The 5,607-nt window shown below is 34.3% G+C and overlaps 1 long non-coding RNA gene across 1 annotated transcript; it reads right to left on the reverse strand.

Annotated features, from left to right (window-relative positions):
* Positions 1-1,427: 1,427 nt before the first annotated feature.
* LOC107668139 (uncharacterized) lies at positions 1,428-4,447 on the reverse strand. The gene is made up of 3 exons (XR_001631855.1): positions 4,257-4,447; positions 4,066-4,180; positions 1,428-1,859 (listed from the first exon to the last, which is right to left on the reverse strand). It is a non-coding gene; the product is annotated as an uncharacterized LOC107668139 (long non-coding RNA).
* Between the last annotated feature and the right edge of the window lie 1,160 nt (positions 4,448-5,607).

A 5,607-nucleotide genomic window follows, 5' to 3' on the forward strand; every position in this document is an offset into this window, starting at 1 on the left:
TACCCAACATTCTTAAAAATAAATGTATTTTGTGTTCAACAAGTTAAAGAAACTCATACAGGTTTGAAACAACTTGAGGATGAATATGACAGAATTTTCATTTTTGGGTGAACTATCATTTTAATAATGAAGCAGCTAGGGTTAATATTATTGTTAGGTTAAATGGGTGGCAAGATTGTCAGGGAAGTGAATGGAATTAATGTTAGCGGCAGAACTGGTTAGAGTTAGGGTTAGTGTTAATGATAAGAGTTAGTGTCCATGTTAGCATTAATGTTAGTTAGGGAGTTAGTTAGCAGTGTTGAGGAAAGTTACTTTTAAAAGTAATGCATTATAATATTGCATTACTCCCTAAAAAAGTAATTAATTGTGTTACTATTTATGGAATTCCCTCAGGTTGAATGAAAAGTAAATTCACGTTCAACAAAACATTTTGGCTGTGCTGCCATTCTGGACGCAGGAGAAGAAAGTTCAGCACTCTTCAGCAAAAAAAAAAAAAGTTTATCGATGTTTATCTCTGTAATGTCATTTTTGCTTATTAGTATGGTTTGATTGGATCACCGAAGGTCAGCAGCAAAGACATTAGTTAATGAAAAAGGATTAAATACATAAAGGATATTTGTGCTATTTAACATATTTAATTATTGCAGGTTTGTGTCATATTTGAGCATTTTACAGTTTCTATTCATTTTGAAGAATATCGAATCGAATGTTTTTGTTCACATGAGATGAATAAATCCATGATCACAAGAACTACTGTTCTGTCATGACAACTCTCGGAGGGATTGGCATGGTAATGTCACTGCTGTTACTTATTTGAAAAAGTAACTCAGATATTTTCCTGTAAATTAAAAAGTAATGTGTTACTTTACTAGTTAGTTGAAAAAAAAAAGTAATCTGATTACGTAACTGGCGTTACTTGTATTGCATTACCACAAACACTGTTATTTAGTCCTACAATATCCTCAAAGGAGCTGGCTACTCTTAGGCATCATGCTAACAAAAGCATAAAACTGCGTAGAATTTCATGAACATGCACTGTTAAAAATATTTCATTTTATGCTTTTCATAATTCTGTTTATCTCTATGGGAGGAAAGGAAATCAAAACTATACAACAAAGTACAACTGCAGTAAACTGATAATAAAAACTGACCGCATTTATATCCCACACAGCCTTGTTTTCATTTCTGTATAAAAATTAAATATGGTACCAAACCAGACTAAGGTCTATCGTATTTCATCCACATATTATATTCAAAACTGTAGTTCTAAAAAAGTTGTAAAGTTTAACCGAAATCGGCTAAAATCAGTTTATAGTTTCTTTTAGTAAACAAATCAGCATATCTGAAGAAATTTATAAATATAAAAAGTGTTGTTTTGATCACAGAGATCATGTTGGACATAATTTGATCATAGGGAACTATGCACCATAATGTTTAATTCTAGACATGAGATGAATTTATGCTACCAATAACTGTTCATCAGTGTGTTGTATCCGAAAGGCAGATCTGGATTGGTTGATTACCCACATAATTCAGTAATGTTCAAATGTCTGTGAGGTAATACACATGCTACAGTACATCTCATCTTTGATCAAGTATCTGGGAAGTAAATCTTCCCCCATGGAAAGTACAATCACACATGTCAGAGTCTAGAGTCAGATAGAAGTATAGATGTAGACAAAAATAATGACAAGTAGGTTGAGGATGGTCCCAACAATCCCCAGAAAGGCCAGTATGAACTCTTCCCTGCTCTCCCTCTTCTGTGGTCTTGGGGATTGATGGGTGATCGCATAGTTCAGCATTTTCGCCTGGTGGGTCAGTGTCTTTTTGAAGCCGGTCTGCATGAGAATGACAGATCCCTTTTACACCGAGAAGAGAAGAAATGATGAAAGAGAGAGCTTTCATAAATTATGCCATAACAAATTAAGAAGAAAATGTAGCACATACTGAGTGCAATAGTCATTAATTATTATTTTTTAAATTATGTCCTAAAATTAATGTATACTAGTTAACATTAGCATTCTCTGAATATTTGGTACTGTCACCTTGGTGAGAACCCATGCTAGCAAAAGGGGCAAATGACAACTCATGTTTCATCTGATCCAATAATTTGTTAAAGGTGGGGTAAGTGATTTCTGGTAGCCAATGTTGATATTTCAAATCACCAAAACAAACACGCCACTACCCCAAAATGGTCTCGCCCCTATTTTGATAGCTCTGCCCCACACATACGTACGCAACCCAGGCAACGATTAGTTCTGTGAAACAAAGCAAAAGCAATGTTACACCATGTCTACACCGCATGCGAGCGGCGCGACAAAATACTATAGAACTCATTATAATCAGTGATGCTGTCTACACTGGATGCGGCGCGGCACGACAAATCCCCGACAGAAAACTGTTGCTGCGTTCTATTTATGACATATTGACACAAATTTCAAATGATTTTCAACGGTCGCTTTATAGCATCCAGTGTAGACAGACTTTAGCTGTTGCGTCCGGTGTAGTCACGGTGTTACTCACCTATCGAGAAGAAACAAAGCAACCTCGGCGTCCAATCACAGGCTCTTTTCTAAAGCGTTTTTTGAAAACAATACATACCCCACCTTTAAATAAATAAATTAATTGCAATTCAGACAAACAATGACTTGAATGCCCCTCTTCTATGATGAATGTTTTCATTTTCCGAATTAAAAAGTACATACATTCAAATTAAGAGTGATACTACTATCCTGATTTCATAATGATTATATATATTTTTTCATTATATATTAAGTTTTTTAAATGGTTTGGAATAATCATATTCTTGTTTTTAGATTATTATATTATTTAAAAAAAATAAAGCTGATTCACTGCGTATTATTTGAAAAATTATGTGCAATTAACATACAAAATAAAAGTACCAACATAAATGTTAATTGGGAATTTTTACCTTGAACAATATAAAATCATTAAAATAAATAATTAAAAGACAAAAATCTGAAGAAGTTTGGCACGAGCTTACATTATAATTTTATTATAATTTAAATAAAAAAATAATAAAACTGCTTAATATTATCTGAAAATCATGTGGGGCAATTAACATGCAAAAAAAAAAAATCAACAAAAATACAAAGAGCTGTAAGAAGACTAGATTTTTCAAATATCTTTTATTTTTTGTCTTTTTTTTTTGTCACAGAAGACCATGTCCACTCTACAAATTAATGGCACCATTTGGGTTTCATCAGATCCATTGGCTGAACCCTCTCGAAAAACCTCCATCAATTATTCCAAACCACTTGTTCTGTGTAGGGTCACTGTGGTGCAGCATTATGATGACCAGATGGACAGTCACACCTTCACACACACAAACAATGTCCCCAATTCACATTATGCTGCATGTCTTTGGTTTGTGGGGGAAACTGAAGAGAACATGGAGGAACCCACGCCTGGACTCAAACTTCTTGCTGTGAGACAGCTTTGTGCCAAATGACTGAATAACCTATTCAAGGAGGATAATTCTATGAAAAAGTTTCTGCAAGACAAACTGTCAAAGGTTCCTCTAATAACCCCATAATAAGAGAAATCGTTTTGAAGCACTTGAAATGTATTTGAAGTTCCTTGAGTACAAAGATTTAAAAAAAATCCCTGAAAAGGGTTCCTACACTCAAAGGGTACTTTATTGGCAGCTCTGGTTCCATTTAACATCGATGGAAGCTTTCCATTGCACAAAAGGTTATTTATAGTGGAAAACGGTTCTTCAGATGATTAAAATGTCTTTCACACTAAGAAAAATGGTTCTTTTAAGAACTGAAATGTTCTCTGAGCTCAAAATTGCATTGCTACAAAAAACACTATTTTTTAAAAACGCAAGCTAGAGGTTCTCCAGAGGGTTCAGCCAAACCTTTTCGTCTTGGACATTAAATTGCATTACACTAACTCAGACAGAGCATCTCTTGTTTACAAGGCCTGTTTCTGCATAAACACTTGAATGTAAGGTAGACTGCTGACCCCTAGTGGCTAGTTCAACCTATTTCATCTCAACTGCTTTAACTCTATATGATCATGTTAATGAGAGGTGCTTACCTGACACAGCATCTGGAAAAGTTCCTCACCTTAAATCGTCTTATCTGGGAAAGATTGTGGAAAATTCTGTCTCACCATGTTCCAGGACTCCAAGGTTTGGTCCTCCTTAGCCCAGCTATGGACAAAGGCTTATTTAGATCCATCTTCACAGTAGCCTATGTGTTGACTATGGCTATAACCGAGATGCTTACACCATTTCTTTCCCGTCTTCGATTTCTTCCAGAAAAACATCTTCCAAAAATCAGATGAGCACAGTCTATTGTGTGCCACAAGTGTCGAGCCAGGGATTTGGTCTCGGAGGTTCTGGCACCATTGTTTATATTAACGCCATGGAAATTCATAGCGAACTGACACTTTTAGATTTCCATTTCTGAGTGTTTTTGAAGATGTAGCTCTGACAGCTGCTGTAGTACCTTCTTCCTGCTCAGGTCTCAGCTGTCTACATCTACCTACAGCAGAGGAGGTGTCAGACACTCTTCAGGCACTGGCACCAATGACCTGATTCTGTTGGCAAACCAAATTCACCTGGAGAATAGTGGCATTCACTGCTCCCTCTGCCTCATATTAGAAAACCTGGTGTCGCCTAGCAACCAGCTTAGAGGGAGGCGAAGGAGTGCTGGGATGTGAAGGCTTTTGAGAGGACGGTGAATGCAGGCAGATTGTTGCAGCTGGCAAATCAGGCATGTTTTACACAAAAATAAAATAAAAAAACTATATATATATATATATATATATATCCTAAAACATTTATTCATTTCAATATATTAAATCATTTAAAAATATATTACAAATGTAATGTAGATATAAAAACTATAGATATAAAAAAAACGGAATAAACCACCTCTATGATGACCATATTTTTAATTTTGATACTGGGGCATAAAGTAATACACACATCTGGGTATTTTATTTAATTTTATACAAAAAAAAAAAAAAAAATTCCTGGAAAGGTCTCCAAGCTGACCCTCATAACTTAGAGTCAAGGCCAAAAAGTCTCTTAACATATCAGATATTTCTACCTTTTTATGACAAGCTAAATTAGTTTGTCGTGTGGTGCAAGTCTCCAAAAATTTCATGTTTTTTTCCCCTTGAAACTATATTTATAAACTTTTCTTGGTTTTCAAAAACCAAATTAAACCAACCTGAATGTATAATTAAAGTAATATCAGTAACAATTAAAATAAAATTGTTTAAAATTTAAATAAATTTTATGAAAATAATAAAATGAAGTAATTTTCTTAACTAAATTTGTATAAATTTCCTTTTTTTTCCCCCATTGATACTCATCAGTAATCTGTCGTTAATGACATCAGCTTTGCTATTCTGTAATTAATGAACATTTCAGAATATGTCAATAGTCTGTAAAATACTATTGCATACTCTAGTGGACACAGGTGAAACAACAATTACCACTTTTTTTTTTCCAAGAGAATTTACTATTGCATATTATGTCTGCATGTGTATATATGTATGTGTGTGTGTGTGTGTATATATATATATATATATATATATATAATACACACACACACACACACACACACA

The sequence above is a fragment of the Sinocyclocheilus anshuiensis genome, unplaced genomic scaffold (assembly GCF_001515605.1).
Source record: "Sinocyclocheilus anshuiensis isolate Anshui unplaced genomic scaffold, SAMN03320099.WGS_v1.1 scaffold2461, whole genome shotgun sequence".
Taxonomy (NCBI): domain Eukaryota; kingdom Metazoa; phylum Chordata; class Actinopteri; order Cypriniformes; family Cyprinidae; genus Sinocyclocheilus; species Sinocyclocheilus anshuiensis.